Raw genomic sequence first — 17,332 nt, 5'->3', positions numbered from 1 at the left:
AGTATAGCCCAATGACAGAATGTCCCAGAGTGTTCTTAAAAACAACTAGAGCGCTTACTGTCTTCATTATGACAAAAGTATGGCACACCTGAAGCCATCTTGATTGGAATAAACTGGTAACACTTAAAACATTTAATTTAAAAAGGAACACAATGAGGGGGTTCATTTTGCCATAGAAATTATGATTAATGCTGAAGAAAGAAAATGAGGGCACATTTTGAGTGACTTCTCAAATCCTCTTCTATTTCATTAAAAAATTCTGACATGCAGACTGAAACATGCACTTTTAATACCAGGAGCAGACTTCCATGGTGAACAGTAGTTTTACTACAGTGATCTAATGAGCAACTAGAGTGCTAACATTCAGAATTTATGGCAAATGTGTGACATATCTGAATACCTTCATGATGGAATCAAAGTAAAAAACTGAAAGCATTTCCTACTGAGGAGACTGCAGTACATGAGGAAATTAGGAAACTTCATAACAAATAAATCTCCCAAGATGGCCACCGGAGACAAAAGAGCCCAAATGTAGCCCAAAATCACCCAGATGTAGCCCAAATATAGCCCAATGACAGAAGTGTGCAAAACACTTATTATTTTGTGTTTTTGCAGTGTTATATAGTGCAGACTTGTCAGGTATTGGAGTGCTTTACATGAGCATTGGTTACATCACACAAGAACAAATTCATTTTGGTTGTAGACATGGGGAGACTAAGTGATTTGACCAGAATCACAGAATGTCGAGCTGAAGCAGAAACTCCAACCTGGTTCCCCAGTTGCAAAGTCTGCAGTTCTGGAAGTAACACCACATCCTCTCCCCTAAGTGCAACATTTAATCAAGTGGTCAACTGGATAAAAAAACATAAAGGTAACAAATAATTTAAAAGTGCTTTCTCGCTATTTGAAAACTCAGAAAATATGTCCTTATTTTAGTCTTTTAGTGCACTAACCATAATTTTGATGCCAATAAGACCCTCTCATATATGTAATTTCTAAAGGAAATGCTCTAGGTATTACAGTTTTGATTACATCAAGATGACGTCAGGCGTTCCACACTTTTGTAATAAATATAGAATGCTAGCAATCTAGTTGTTCATTAGGATACTGTTGAGAGGCAGAGGCCAGGGGCACGGACTCTGAAAATTGAAGGCAGGTAGGAGGGTGCAAAGGCAACAATTTAACCACACTGAGCAGGCAGGAAGGGCTGTGGCAGCACAACAGACTATGGAGGGCAGTGGAAAGGGGGGCAGGGGCAACAAACCAACAATACAGGACTTGCAAGAGAGGCTGTGGCAATGTAATAGACCATTGTGGGGAGAAGGAAGAGGCAATGGTAGTACAACCATACATGCCAACAGACTCGATTCAGCCAGGAAACGTCCAATGTTTTTAAGCTCAAATGGGCTTTATTTTATCTGTCTCCTGTCTACAATCTCCTCTTTTTCTATGTAACTCAAAGGGAAAAATCAATACCCCAGTTTTTTTTCAAAATCTCCCTCTTACCAAGTTCAAAATGTTCGCAAGTATGGTACATTGGATCATGGAAGGAAATGGGGTAGGGACATGGACTTGGATAACAGAGGACAGGAGGGACATGGAGAGGTGCACCAAACTGACCCTGCAGGGCAGGCATCAGGGTTTGCAGAAGCACAATACACCACACAGGGCATGTGGGACGGGAGTGCAGCACAACAATCCATAGAAAGCAAGAGGGAGGGGAAAGGACCATGCACATGGACAACAGAGAAGAGAGGGGCAAGAGGCAGGACCATAATGGACAGACAGGAGAGAAAGCTGCAGCATAACAGACCATAAAGGGCAGGAGGGAGGGATCAGGGGCATTACAATGGAACTGACAAGCCAGGAGGGAGGGAGTAGGGGTCTGCACATGTAAACAGAGGGCTGGGGGCAAGGGGGCAGGGCAGGAGAAGCAAGATAGCCATGGAGGTCAGGCAGGATAGGCACTAGAAGGAAGACACACCATGAAGAGCAACAGTGAGACTGTGATGGCATACACACAGACCATGGAGGGAAGTTGGGAGGGGTTCAGGGGCAGCTAACTGACCACACAGGGAAGGTGGGAGGGGCCATGGCAGCACAGAAGACCATGCATGGCAAGTGGGAGGGTTAGTGGTAGCACAATGGCTATGATGGGCAAGAAGGAGGGTGCAGGGGCATGCACAAAGGACGATGGAGGATAGAAGGGAGGGTCAGGACCTGTGCACAGACAAGAAAGTTCAGGGGAAGGGGCCTCACAACAGACCGCACGGGGCAGGCAGGAGGAGCAGTTGCAGCACAACAGACCAGGGAGGGCAGAAGGGTGTGGCAGTACAATGGACCATGTAGGACAGGAGGAAGAGGATAGGGGCATGGCATGTGGACAGGCAGGGTGGAGGTGGCAGGGACAGGTTACAGTCATCTGACAATGCTAGGCAGGTGGGAGGGGAGTGGCAGCTCAACAGAACACTCAGAGTAGATAGGAGTGGCAGGTCCATGGAACATGGTGGGCAAAAAGGATGGAGCAGGGGCATACACAAAGACATCGGAGGGCAGGGGGAAGGAGAATAGGGGAAGCAAGCTAAGCACAGAGTTTAAGCAGGAGGTCAATGATGGGGCATAGAATTGGGCGATGGAGGGCAGGAGGAGTGGACTGGTACATCATACTAAATTGAGGGCAGTGGCAGCACATCAGACCATGGATGGCAGGAGGGAGGAGGCTAGTCCATGGATTCACACAACAGAGGATAGGGAGGAGGGGGATGGGGCAGCAAGCTAACTGTTCAGAGAAGGCGGGTATTAGGAACTTTATTGTTTTTAAAACGTGTGTCTGTGCGAACTACTTAAAATATGAACAAGTATGCAGCATAATCTCACTTTTATTCAGGAAGAAGAGGACGTTTGTGACTGTGACTCCGGGCTCACTTGGCAGAAACACCCCCTGACCCTCCACCCCCTATCGCAAAATGTAATGCCCGTGAAAAGGGTAGGTGAACACAGTGTTATATAGAACATAGTCCTGAGAGCACGATTGAAAATGAAAACTAGATATAGTGTATGGTATAAAATATGCACCAAAAAGTGTGATATAAGATGAACCGGGCGTGAAATATAATATGCAATACATTGTGCGCAATGACAGATTCGTTGGAGAGCGCGATATAGCACAGGCACTAGCGCGTGCTATGCGATATGCGCCTTGGAGTGTAATATGCACAGGGCAGTGTTGTGTAACCTAACTATCTCTAAAGTTGTAATATAAAATATGTGCTGGGGAGTGTAACGTTGCATATGCACTGTGACAAAGATATGGATCCCAGATTGTAATATGTATGGCATAGCACTGTGCATTATAACATAGGCATCGAGGAAGGCACGTTAGATGGGGCAATATAACCCGTGCGAAGACAAGTGTGGCATGACATATTCACGGGGTGGTGTTACAGTGCACATGGGCTAGAGAGTGTCATAGCATATGCACTAGCTAGTGGAATACAACACAGAGGTGTGTGGCACTCAGCAGGCAATGGTGGGTGTAACACAGCATTGGGCTCTGCCAGGAGCGCGCTGTGACTCTCAAGTGATGTTCGTCCCCTTTCCAGAGAGTAAAATAAAAAGTATTACACATCCGGCAGTGGATGTGTGTTTTATTAACCGTGAGGGGGGTTTCTTGCATAGTTTTGGTCGAATTTTTGTCGAATCCCCTTTGAATGGCTTGGTGTGCATGTGTATTAAATGTGCCCGTCAATAGCTACCCATGTTTGTATAAATAAACGACAAGGGTGTCTACCGGGATTAGGCACGGTAGGGCATCAGACATGTCAGAGCTTCACTAGTGGTGTAAATACATTCCACGTGGATTCATTGTATGCATAGTCGCCTTTTAATGAATATCACGCAAATCGTCATGGTGATAGGTACGTACGGTTTGTCCAGCATGTCCTAGGTGTGTCTATAAATATATATTGTTTAAAAATAATAAAAAACAGTGGCCGGCCCTGGGGGATGGGGTCATCAGGGTCAATAAATTAGAATAAGAAGGGGAACCACACAGCCCCCCTTCTTAAAAAATTAAAATAAATAAAAGACTGGCATCGTGCTGGAGGCCACGCCCCCTCCTTGCAGCACTCTGCAAACGCGCCCCCTGGCGAGTTTTAAGTTGAGGAATTAATTCCTCTTCAATACTGAGGGTCCCTGAGGGCCAACTAGCCCAACAGGCATCTCCAGTATGCACCAGGGAGCTGCGCTGCAGACAGGTGTTCTGAGGCCAAGCCCCTTTTTGCACCTCTCTGCAACGCAGCTCTGTGGCGCTTACTGGAGGTACCTAGTGGTCTAGTTTGACCCTAGGGACCCTTAGGATTCAAGGGGACTTAATCTCTCAACTTAGAACAGCCACAGGGCGCGTTTACACAGTGGTGAAGGGAGGGGACGGGGCCTGAGTTAACGTGTGCAAAAACGCCCTGTGGCCTGTTTTAAGAGGTAGTTTTAATCCCCCTGCCCTATTATATACTAGGGGCTTACAGAGGAGGTCATGCTAATCACAGGGGGACCCCAACGCATAATGTTCCCTAGTGTATGTAGGTGTTTTCACTGTATTCTAAGTGTCTTTTAACATAGCACTGGCTCTAGGACTGGTTAGTCAGACTCAGTTACCACCAGTATCCGTCTGAAAAAGTTGAGGGTACAGGATGATTTTGCAACAAGGCTTCTTTCTGCTCTTCTTTTTGTTCTTTCTGCATGTTATCCTTCTTCCTGCACTTTTCTTCGTCTTTGAGGACTTCTGTTGCTTCTTTCTGCACTTCTTTTTTTTCTTTCTGTGCATTTTTTCTTCTTTCTTCACATGTCCTATCTCTGTAGGCATAGTTAGAAATTAGCATTTAAAAAACCTTTGAAATTCACAGAAAAAACCATAGGTTTCAGGCACGTTATAGTTAGGAATTAGCATTTAAAAAACCTCAGAAATTCACTGAAAAAACCATAGGTTTCAGGGGTGTTATAGTTAGCTGGACTTTTCACTTGTACAAAACCATTGAAATTCCCCCGTTATAGTTAGTTCAGCTAACTATAACTCGCGCGCCCGCAATGCACTGCTGATGACGTCACATATTACATCACTCATGACATGGTCAGTGACATTACTCATGACATCACTGATGACATCTCAAATGACATCACTGATGACATCACTGATGACATCATCCTTGTGATAGAGTGGCAGACCTCCTCTCACCCTAATATAACCTTTGATACACACATTCAAAAATAGAGACTAAACTTTTCAAAACAATGGACATACCAATACCAGTTACAACAACCTCTTCAGTAATTCTAAGATCCACATACACATCCACTCATTCACCAACAGTCCTATACAGTCCCTCATACATGTATTCACTCATCATATGTACTCATACACCTATACATCTTGTTACACAATGCCACTCATCCATAGAGTTACTCACACACATAGTCACTCATGCTAATAAAGAATCAAACATACATTTATTTGCATATACAGTTATACACACACCACCACACTTACTTCTACGGAAACTTACACATACTTAGTCTTTTAAACAATCACTTATAGAAACACATACTTATTCATACAGGAACTCTTTCAATCTCTCACTCTCACATATACTCACTTATATACACCAATAGTCACATATACTAGTTTAAAACATATGTAGTTACTCATAAAGACACTATTGAGACAGTCATTCACTCACTAACACACCCATACACACACTCATCCACCCATACAGTCCTGCACACATGCTGTCTTCAACACATACAAAGAGTGAGTCACTCATTCATGCACCTATGCACTACGTAATACCCCCCACCGAACCATGCAGACACTCAGACTGATACTCAAAAAAACAACTAATAACCTATATAGACACCCATGTAGCTACTCACCAACCCATGCAGCCACTTATACACAAAGTGAGAGACTGATACAGATATTTATATATTTAAACATTACTCACTAAGCCATGTATTCACTATCATACACTTAATCAGTCAGTTACACAATCAATTTTTCATAAACAAATCATCCATTTAGACACCTATATACCCATTTATTCTTCCATCGACCTTGAGATATACATATATAAAACATATTTAATTGTCAGAAAAACACACATTCACTGGATGATGTCATCAGTGATGTCATTTGAGATGTCATCAGTGATGTCATGAGTGATGTCACTGACCATGTCATGAGTGATGTAATATGTGACGTCATCAGCAGTGCATTGCGGGCGCGCGAGTTATAGTTAGCTGAACTAACTATAACGGGGGAATTTCAATGGTTTTGTACAAGTGAAAAGTCCAGCTAACTATAACACCCCTGAAACCTATGGTTTTTTCAGTGAATATATATATCGCTATAGTTAGTTGGACATTTCACTCGTATAAAACCAGAGAAATTCCGCCGTTATAGTTAGTTCAGCTAACTATAACTATAACTCTTGCCCCCGCAAGGCAGATATATCTATATATTCACTGAAAAAACCACAGGTTTCAGGGACGTTATAGTCCTGGGAGTGGGCACCCCAGGGCCATAAAGGGCTCCACGAGGGGGGCCGCTTGGCCCCCCACCAACATGTAAATAGTCCTGGGTAGGTGGTGGTCCCCAGGGCCGGGGGTCTGCGACGGACCTCCATAATTACATATTAGATGCCTGGGGAGGTGGTGGTCCCTGGGGCTTGGGGTCCCACGAGGACCCCCCACCCAATTTTAATAAAGCCCCAGAGAGGTGGCGGTTCTTGGGGCTTGAGAGGGGCCCACTAGTCCCCCGCCCTTATTTAAATAGAGCCCCGGGGAGGTGGTGGTCCCCAGGGCTGTGGTGGAGCTGCATGCCCCTGAGCATAAATTATAAATCCCCGTTGGGGTGGCAGTCCCCAGGGTTGTGGGGGCCCCCCACAGGCCCCCACACCATAATTTTGAATTGCCCATCCAGGGGCTTTTTAACAAACAAAGCGCGTTTTTTTTTTTAAAAATAATTTCTGCTGGATTCGCGCACCCTGCAAAAATTTGGACGCAATTATTTAAAAACAAAAAAATTGTTTTTGGGCCTGGGGGTCCTTGTGGGACCCCCTGAGCAGGCCTAGGGCATCAGGGTGTTTCTACCCTGCCCCTTTTTCTTGTTTTTAACCTGTTTTTTAAAACCTTTTTCTTGTGACTCGGTTACCGGTTAAACAATCCTACTTGAAAAGCAGGCCCGCCATGGTGCCTGCAATGGCGCAAGACAGCATATTGTGCAGCAGTGCAAGAAAAGAACAGGTATGTGCCATCTAACGTTAAATATGGTGCATTCCTGCCCTATCTTGTTCACACAGCAAAGTGGCTTGCTGCGTTGCGTGAAAGTTTGATAAATCTGGCCCTGAGTTTTTGATTGAGGAGATGAAAACACTACTCAAGCAACAGCCACAATACTTGTCAGGATGAACCACAAAAGTCACTAAGTTAACCCGATCTTAACCCTCTGGTATTAAATGTCCAGCAACAAAGGCAGTCATAACTAAAATCCACTGTACCAGTGACTAATTACTTATAATTTACAATTATGGTGTTTCCACTCCCAAGGTTCCACTGCCCAAGAAACTCCACCCAATCAGCAAATAAATGCAGCAATGGGGGAGCACTCCAAAAGTAGTTGAAGAAACCAAATCACAACTATATTATTAACACTCTAGTGTCCTAAGTCTGAACATGCACTTTCTACATTCAGTCCATTGATTCCAGGAAAGAAACAGATATATATGTGATTCAACTTTATTCTTGCATCTTCCACAATAAGGGTTGAGGACCAGATTCACAGAACTAACTTAAGACAAAATCCTAAACTTACTACCATTTTCGTATTCACAGAAGGCACTTACTCATTTTGGTATTCACAGAAGACACTTACTCACTTCGGTATTCACAGAAGTTAGGAGTCCTAACTTTAGGACTCCTAAATGCCTTCTGTGGATACCGAAAGTCTTAAAATTAGGATTTTTCTCAGTTTAGGAGTCCTAAAGTTAGGACTCCTAACTTTACTACTACTAAACTGAGAAAAATCCTAATTTTAAGGCTTTCGGTATTCACAGAAGGCATTTAGGAGTCTTAAAGTTAGGAGTCCTAACTTTACTACTACTAAATTGAGAAAAATCCTAATTTTAAGACTTTCAGTATTCACAGAAGGCATTTAGGAGTCCTAAAGTTAGGAGTCCTAACAATACTACTACTAAACTGAGAAAAATCCTAATTTTAAGACTTTCGGTATTCACAGAAGGCATTTAGGAGTCCTAAAGTTAGGACTCCTAACTTCTGTGAATAACAAAATGAGTAAGTGCCTTCTGTGAATACCAAAATGAGTAAGTACCTTCTGTGAATACCAAAATGGTAGTAAGTTTAGGATTTTGTCTTAAGTTAGTTCTGTGAATCGGGCCCTGAGTATTTATTGTGGAAGAAGCATGAACACATTTGAATGGAATATATATCAGTTTCCTGGAATCAAGGAACTGAATTTCAGTTCAACTAACCTGGACATTTATTGTGGAAGATGTAAAAATAAAGTTGAATGGAATATACATTTGGTTCCTGGAATCTCTGGAATGCATGCAGAACACACATGTTTGGACTTTGGACACTACAGTGTTGATATTATATTTGTGTTTTCTTTGGTGTTTGGTGTGACTGAGTGATTGCCAGTGGTTGAACAAATTGCAAGCATTCCTGCCATCACCTTTCGTGTGTTTCATTTACTGCCCTAAGTTACATGGGTATGTCCAGACTTGGGTCCCATACTCACTGTGTCATTGGAAACAAGCTGTACCCAGCTGATGAGCCCATAACTAGGGCGAAACAAGTCCGGGGTTGTTTGTGTTTCAGTTCATGGGGACCTGGCTTGGCAGTTTGGGCTGGACTGTTCCCATGAGGCACAGGGTCAAGACTGATTTGCATATAGCTGGGTTCAAACTGAAGTACCGGGTTTTTAGAACCCAGCGGTGCAGGGGAACACACCCTAAGACTTCGGATTCTTCCTGTTTCAGACCCACAAAAACACAGAGTCTTCTAGGTGAAATCAAAGAACGTCTTTATTGGCTGCAGACCAATCACAGATATCCGAGAAGTACAACACGATGTATGTTCTCAGGAGACTGCTCCCGAACCAAAAACCAGTCTTTACTTATATACACAAAATTACGCTTTGGGGGCAACACCGCCCCTGTTTTACAAATGGTTATTCACATATTTTAGTTTCAAAGGAACAGCAGAGCCATAATGACAATCCCACATTTCAGTTCATTAAGCATGTAGTCATTGTACCCCGCAAGGCTTCGAACCCTCATCAGATAACAGCAGACCCCAATAAAACGGGCACCTCCTGCTCGTAAAACAAGCCATAAAGTCGGAAACAGAGTCAGGTGTGAAAACAGCTTAGTCAGGGATCGTGTGCGAACAGGGGCTTTATGATGGGTCGAGCCCTGATGCTAATCACATTAGGCCGCGAGGAAAGGAACCGGCCGGACAGGATTGACCTCGGGCAGCGGAGTCAGTTTGCACAGGTCATAGAGAAGTCACAGAAGGTGTACGTGTCTTTCAGGCCTAGGCATGGCCTTAGTGCGCAGCCTATGTGAGGGCAACCACAAAATGGCTACTGTACTAAATGGAACCTAAAGGGTACGATATGTGGCATCGTATGCACGGTGAATTCATCAGTGAAACATGACGAAAACACTCATACATACCGCGTTGCTCATTTGCGGTTCGCTGATACCAAACTTGGCATGGTGGGACCATGCCACCTACACGGTTCCGATTTTTACAGTACCACAGACCCTCCTTTTGCCCTTACATAGGCAAGAACTATACTAATCTGAGTCCAAGTCTACATTCATGAAGTCATGGAGATGTTGCTGTAGCATCATCCTATTGCTTAGCTCGTCCTTCGATATAGGTTTCCTTACACATGATGTAACACAGAGGCTACACATTACAGGGGCACACTGTATACATAAACAGAACAGGAAAAGAATGGCTAAGATCATTCCAATGACTATTAGAATCTTCCATCCCCAAGCTGATATCAGTCCCCAGAACCACCCCATCAGCGACCAATCTCCTTTATCTACGTGAATGGATTCGTAAATCTTATGCAGTTTGGAAATGGCCTGGTAGACTGTCGGAAAATACAACAGCTTGATTGGATGACCTTGCATACCCCACCACGGTTTGCAAGTATGACGTCTAGAACCATACGGTTCTGCAACGTCATCAGGCGATCCGCTTGAAGCTCAGCTGTCAAGTTACCAAGGGCACCGGCCGTTACATTAACAGTGGATTCAACTACACGGGTCAGTTGTCTCAGGTTCCGACTATTGACCACTGGTCCCCAAAACGGCAGGAAACCCAGGAAAATGTCTCCCGCTTCCTGAACGGCAGTATCTTCCTTACTAACAACGCCTCTCACAACTCTTGTCTTGTGATACTCAGAGGCGGCAGTAAATGTTGGCGGTAGCAAATTCACAACATAGCATGTGCCCGAGAAATCAGGGGGCAACCATGTATATGCTCGATCATTGCAGACAAAGTATGTACCCTTGGCAGCCAAAAATGCAGGGGAAAACTGTGATGGAAAAGTGTATGTCTCAGTACAGTTACTCTTCCCTAGTTGAGCTCTTGGATTCTGACCATTACCTTGTAGACAGAACCGACCTATGTGGGGTACGACCCAAATCGGAGATGAACTTTTGCGCTGTTTTTCACCCAAACTGATGCTATTCCCAGTCGCGTTCCAACCTACATAAGCTCGCAACTCATCCTTGGGAATAGATGTATATGCATCGATATCTCTACTCATATCTGCAACTCCTTTCATCAAGGCTTTATTATTCGAGTTAGGTCTAATGGAACGCGGTGGTCGCTGGGAGTAGGTTTCAAGCGCAAAAAGAAACATGGTCTGGAATGCCCATGATGAACCATTATAGCTGAATGGCAGTACTAGATATGGGATGCCCTTATTAATGGTGTGCGGCATCAAACCACACACCCAGCAGTTTGTTGTATTCATAACTAGTTGGTGCTGGTGCAGGAGTTGAATGAACGAATTGTTTACAAATTCAGCACGTCTAGCTTGTTCGTGTTCTGGCAGAGGGTGGAAAGAGTGTTGGGAAACAGTAGGAAGAGGTGTGGGCTGTACAGTGGGTGCAAATGACACTTGGAAAGACAATAATACGCAACCTACAGAAAACATCATTATACTAGAGAGTACAAACAGACATAATACTACAAAACATTTGCTATTCATTATTTTACATATTCTGCTCTTGAAATTAATTTCCTCGGTGGGCCTCTTCATCCTGAAAAACTCCATCCTCTAATCGTGCTGCTCGCGGCGGATGAGTATCTTCTGCTAAGGAGTACACCTGTCAGTTCAGGGAACGCCCTAGACCAACCAGAACCGTTGACCTAACATATTCGGCTTGTACCCCAAAGTCTTGGCACCGCGACCCTGCAGCTGAACCCGGATGGTGGTTCGAAAAACAAAAAGTCAAAAAGTTTCTCAGATGAGAGAGCTGCACTTTTGAAAATATCAAAGGAAAATAATTTGTATTTGTCCATAGTTCTTGGCCTCAAATTATACCTGTTTCTGCCAGGTACTGTCTGGTCTTGAAACAAGAGTTCAGGCTCTGTGGTATCCAATCGAATTGATGGCGATATAGCTTCCTGCAGAATGTCGTCACTTTCTCGCTCTGTATTTGTCCCCGTTACACGTGCATCGCTAAAAGGCACAAAACGAGGCACAGTCTCAGCCTCGGAGTCAGCGATCCCCTCCTGGGCCCACCGGTCATACGGTAGGGGTAAAGGGATCCTCTTACAGTGTATGCCGTGAATCCAATTCTTTTTCCCTTTCACTCAAACTGCTGATCTTGTCGATAGCAGGACTAGGTGGGGGCCGATCCAACGGGGCTCATCATTCTTTGTACGTTGAACATTTTTAATTAGCACCCACGTTCCAGGATTAATAGGGTGTCCTGGAGCTTCAGAGGCCTGGGGCAGAGTATCGTGAACCTGTTGGTGTAAGACACGCAATTTAGCCGTCAATTCATACAGGTAATCAAGCAGTACTGGATATTCGATTTCACTGAACTTTGTCGGCCTTGGCACTCCCCATACATTGGCCGGACGGCCAAACACTATCTCCTATGGACTAAGTCCCACTCGCGAATGTACAGTCATTCTTGTTGATAGGAGTGCTAAGGGCAGAGCGTCAGGCCATTTAAGACCGGAGCTCGCCTGAATTTTGGCCAACTTAAGCTTCAAGGTGCCATTGTAGCACTCTACTGTGGAAATATGGATTTTTCTGGTCAGTTATGTCCCCTATCTTGGACCCCAACGGTTCTATGTGCATGTTACAAGTACATGTATGTTCCCTCCAGTTCCAGTTATGAAGACGCAAATACATGTGCGTCCACCGTCAACATGTCCTCTGTCAGATCCGCCATGAATAGGCCGGATATTCCATTCCTAAGTATGAAAGGCCACCGGCTTTATATGGTTCACTTATGCCATTTTACAGTCCAGGCAAGTAGGCCCTGATTCTGTCATCGAACTCTTCTTGCCTTCTGCCTCTGAAAGCTCCAGTCTGAGCCTGCATCTGTGACCATGAACTTTGTCTCATTCTCTGCGCGGCTCACGAAGCCTGACATCAGCCTATTCTCTGCCAAGAACTGTATTTCACCTTCGAGTTATCTGCTTCCCCCTCAGCCGATGCATTCCTGCCTAGTAGTTTAAGTAAACATTCTTCCAACTACCGAGCAAAAGGCCCGGCTTCTCTGCCCTTATGCAAGTAATTCATAGTCCTGTTGCTATGGAAGATTCCTGCCCTCGCATTTAGTGTAGACACTTAGACGCTTGTACACGCACGCACAGTCAGTATAGAATAGATTCTGTTCGAGAGTCCTTCTTTATGGATAACATAGTTCTTTAAACATAGGATGTTAGATATGATTTGGGATTAGGTTGACTTGACCCCCCAGACTTTTCGTCTCCACATGTAGAGCTAAATGTCAAGTCCCCTTCACCCCCTAGTTACACGTCAATTACACGTCATGCTGCTGCGCGCGCATCTATGCCAAGTATTATCTTATGGATCCACCTATATATGACATCATAACCAATTACGTTCCTTTTTACTCCTTATTACACCCATTTTTGGTTACGCAGATATATCGTCATTTTCCTTATCAATTGTTACGCCTACTGCATTCGCCTCATTGTAATGTATGATCTATAAAAGTCATTTCATGTCAATAATGTATGTGCTTCACTTCCTGAACCTCCGTGGTGATGGAACTTGGAGCAACCGATTATAATCGTTCATTGGAATAAAGCCCATTCCGAACCTCTAATACCACGGATTCTGCCTCTCATTTTACTGAGCTATTTAATTATGTTTCTGTATCAAATTAAGTCCAGGTAAAGGAAAATTATTTACCACACTACTAGTCCAGCTGATTGGGGGTGATTTGCAACGTGAAACTTTTGCTTAATGCCTAGTCCCTCACACACATTCTTCATCACTCGGCCTACAAATTCACTCCCGTTATCACTCCATACCATCCTTGGCATTCCGAACCTAGGGAAAAATTCTTTAACTAGGGCTTTAGCTGTGGATAAGGCAGTATTGTCTTTTAGGGGATATGCTTCTATCCATTTTGAAAAGGCACAAACAACAACCAGTACATATTTCAAATTGTTGCATCTTTCCATGTGGATGAAGTCTAGTTGCAGAACTTCAAAAGGATATGATGGAGGCGCAAAATGACCAGGTGGAGTTGGGGTTCCCCTACCAGGATTGTATTTCAGACATACCATGCAATTTTTGACTACATTCTCTGCACATTTAGGGATTCCAGCATTCTGCCATACTGGAGCCAACAACTTACAAATCCCTTTCACACTGATATGTGCCATTCCATGCGCCATCGTAACCACTGGAAGCACATACGCATCAGGTAACAACCATCACCGGTGTTCTGACAAATCAATCCAACAACCGTTTTCATCTAATTTACCCTTACTCTCTTTCCACATACTTAATTCTTTCTCTGTGGCTTCAGCTTGAAGGGACTTCACACTCTCTATCGTGTCTTCACACATTCCAACATCACCAACCCATCTTGCGGGGCCTGCAATATACATTCGGGTTGTCACATCTTTTGCTGTTTCTTTCGCGGTCTCGTCAGCAAATGCATTACCACGCCCAACATCATCGGTAACCTTCTTGTGTGCGCTGCATTTCACAATCGCATCTTGTAATGGCAAGGTCAGCGACTCAAGGAGATCATTCACTAACTCACCATTCTGAATCTTAGCTCCATGCGAAGTCAGGAACCCACGTTCTTTCCACAAACGCCCAAAACTATGGGCCACACCAAAAGCGTACTGACTGTCAGTATATATGTTCACTTTCATTCCTTTCGACAACACGCATGCTCTTGTGAGTGCAATTAATTCTGCTGCTTGAGCCGAATTATGTGGTATGCGTGCAGTTTCAACAATCGTGTGCAGAGTCGTGACAGCATACGCAGCAGTCGTATCACCATTCGGAAGCTTGAAGCATAAACCATCCACCCATAAGGTACCATCACATTCAACCAGGGGAGTATCTTTAAGATCCACTCTCCCTTTTGTTTCTTCTTCTGTTCTGAACAGACAATCATGCTGTTCAACCTCATCTGTGTCTGCTGAAATTGGCAATAATGTGGCTGGATTCAACGTATTGCACCTCTTTATGTGTACATGACTTGCTAGCAGTGTCAACTCGTAACTTGACAATCGAGCATTAGTTAAATGCTGTGTCTTAGTCCTGTTTAACAATGTGTCCACTGCATGAGGAACCATTACAATCAATGTGTTATTTATCACTAGTCCAGCAGACTGTCGAATAGACGCAGCTGCTGCCACTGTAGCTCTTAAGCAACTTGGCAATGCCCTCGCTACAGGGTCCAAAGTCGATGAAAAATACGCGCATGGGCGCGGTCTGTCTCCAAAAGGCTGTGTCAGTACTGACAATGCACAACCGTCTCTTTCATAAACATACAGGGTATGGTGGTGGTGGTCCCTGGGGCTTGGGGTCCCACGAGGACCCCCCACCCAATTTTAATAAAGCCCCAGAGAGGTGGCGGTTCTTGGGGCTTGAGAGGGGCCCACTAGTCCCCCGCCCTTATTTAAATAGAGCCCCGGGGAGGTGGTGGTCCCCAGGGCTGTGGTGGAGCTGCATGCCCCTGAGCATAAATTATAAATCCCCGTTGGGGTGGCAGTCCCCAGGGTTGTGGGGGCCCCCCACAGGCCCCCACACCATAATTTTGAATTGCCCATCCAGGGGCTTTTTAACAAACAAAGCGCGTTTTTTTTTTAAAAAATAATTTCTGCTGGATTCGCGCACCCTGCAAAAATTTGGACGCAATTATTTAAAAACAAAAACATTGTTTTTGGGCCTGGGGGTCCTTGTGGGACCCCCTGAGCAGGCCTAGGGCATCAGGGTGTTTCTACCCTGCCCCTTTTTCTTGTTTTTAACCTGTTTTTTAAAACCTTTTTCTTGTGACTCGGTTACCGGTTAAACAATCCTACTTGAAAAGCAGGCCCGCCATGGTGCCTGCAATGGCGCAAGACAGCATATTGTGCAGCAGTGCAAGAAAAGAACAGGTATGTGCCATCTAACGTTAAATATGGTGCATTCCTGCCCTATCTTGTTCACACAGCAAAGTGGCTTGCTGCGTTGCGTGAAAGTTTGATAAATCTGGCCCTGAGTTTTTGATTGAGGAGATGAAAACACTACTCAAGCAACAGCCACAATACTTGTCAGGATGAACCACAAAAGTCACTAAGTTAACCCGATCTTAACCCTCTGGTATTAAATGTCCAGCAACAAAGGCAGTCATAACTAAAATCCACTGTACCAGTGACTAATTACTTATAATTTACAATTATGGTGTTTCCACTCCCAAGGTTCCACTGCCCAAGAAACTCCACCCAATCAGCAAATAAATGCAGCAATGGGGGAGCACTCCAAAAGTAGTTGAAGAAACCAAATCACAACTATATTATTAACACTCTAGTGTCCTAAGTCTGAACATGCACTTTCTACATTCAGTCCATTGATTCCAGGAAAGAAACAGATATATATGTGATTCAACTTTATTCTTGCATCTTCCACAATAAGGGTTGAGGACCAGATTCACAGAACTAACTTAAGACAAAATCCTAAACTTACTACCATTTTCGTATTCACAGAAGGCACTTACTCATTTTGGTATTCACAGAAGACACTTACTCACTTCGGTATTCACAGAAGTTAGGAGTCCTAACTTTAGGACTCCTAAATGCCTTCTGTGGATACCGAAAGTCTTAAAATTAGGATTTTTCTCAGTTTAGGAGTCCTAAAGTTAGGACTCCTAACTTTACTACTACTAAACTGAGAAAAATCCTAATTTTAAGGCTTTCGGTATTCACAGAAGGCATTTAGGAGTCTTAAAGTTAGGAGTCCTAACTTTACTACTACTAAATTGAGAAAAATCCTAATTTTAAGACTTTCAGTATTCACAGAAGGCATTTAGGAGTCCTAAAGTTAGGAGTCCTAACAATACTACTACTAAACTGAGAAAAATCCTAATTTTAAGACTTTCGGTATTCACAGAAGGCATTTAGGAGTCCTAAAGTTAGGACTCCTAACTTCTGTGAATAACGAAATGAGTAAGTGCCTTCTGTGAATACCAAAATGAGTAAGTACCTTCTGTGAATACCAAAATGGTAGTAAGTTTAGGATTTTGTCTTAAGTTAGTTCTGTGAATCGGGCCCTGAGTATTTATTGTGGAAGAAGCATGAACACATTTGAATGGAATATATATCAGTTTCCTGGAATCAAGGAACTGAATTTCAGTTCAACTAACCTGGACATTTATTGTGGAAGATGTAAAAATAAAGTTGAATGGAATATACATTTGGTTCCTGGAATCTCTGGAATGCATGCAGAACACACATGTTTGGACTTTGGACACTACAGTGTTGATATTATATTTGTGTTTTCTTTGGTGTTTGGTGTGACTGAGTGATTGCCAGTGGTTGAACAAATTGCAAGCATTCCTGCCATCACCTTTCGTGTGTTTCATTTACTGCCCTAAGTTACATGGGTATGTCCAGACTTGGGTCCCATACTCACTGTGTCATTGGAAACAAGCTGTACCCAGCTGATGAGCCCATAACTAGGGCGAAACAAGTCCGGGGTTGTTTGTGTTTCAGTTCATGGGGACCTGGCTTGGCAGTTTGG

Source organism: Triturus cristatus, chromosome 2_1, assembly GCF_964204655.1.
Source record: "Triturus cristatus chromosome 2_1, aTriCri1.1, whole genome shotgun sequence".
Classification (NCBI taxonomy): Eukaryota; Metazoa; Chordata; class Amphibia; order Caudata; family Salamandridae; genus Triturus; species Triturus cristatus.
The sequence above is the reverse complement of the archived record's forward strand: the minus strand, read 5'-3'. Positions refer to the sequence as shown.